Source organism: Arachis ipaensis, chromosome B08, assembly GCF_000816755.2.
Source record: "Arachis ipaensis cultivar K30076 chromosome B08, Araip1.1, whole genome shotgun sequence".
Taxonomy (NCBI): Eukaryota; Viridiplantae; Streptophyta; class Magnoliopsida; order Fabales; family Fabaceae; genus Arachis; species Arachis ipaensis.
Genome location: NC_029792.2, coordinates 3,186,610 through 3,187,506, shown reverse-complemented (window position 1 = coordinate 3,187,506; position 897 = coordinate 3,186,610).

Below are 897 nucleotides of genomic sequence, written 5' to 3'. Positions count from 1 at the left end.
AAAACAATAAATAATAAAAATGATAAAATTAGTAGGAAGAAAATAAATTTTTAAAGTTTAATGATTGAACGTTAATTAATGAAAACAAAAGTCATATTTTTTGCTTATGGTAAATCATGAATTTGAGTACAAATTTATATTTACGTTCATAAGAAAAGATGATCAAACAAAAAATTAAAACTTTTAAAAAATTTGAATATACTTTTTTATGTTTCAACCACCAAATCATATATACCACCATAAGGCAATCACACTATCTCGAAGTTACTATTTGCTTTGTAGATTTGGGATTTATATGCTATTCCTATCAATTTTCAGAATTTTTGTTTTTTGTTCTTTTGCATAAACCATTGTGACTAATTGATAACACTCATGTAAGACTATCTTAGAGTTACAACTTGTGTTGCGAATTTGCAGTTTATATAAGAGTTTTTTTTTTACATAAACTATTGTGACTAATCAATGACACCCGTGCAAGACTATTTATCTTAGAGTTACTACTTGTATTTGCAGATTTACAAATCTGTAGTTTATATGCTACTATTTTTTAAGTTTTGAGCTTCTGTCAATCTTCAGAGTTTTTGTTTTTATTCTTTTGCATAAACTATTGTGACTACTTAATAACACCTGTGCAATACTATTTTGGAATTACTCCTTGTGTTGCGGTTGATATATTACTATTTTCCAAATTTTAAGTTTCTACCAATTTTTTTTTTTATAAACTATGGTGACTTATTAACTATACTCGTGCAAGACTAAGGTATCAGATTAACACATGTATCAGCTGAGTTCTCAAAAAGTATCAAGTTAATACATGTATCTGCTGAATTTTTTTGAACGGAGTCACTCAGATAAAGACGACTAAAACGTCTTTTTTTAAAGATATTTTCTATTAAT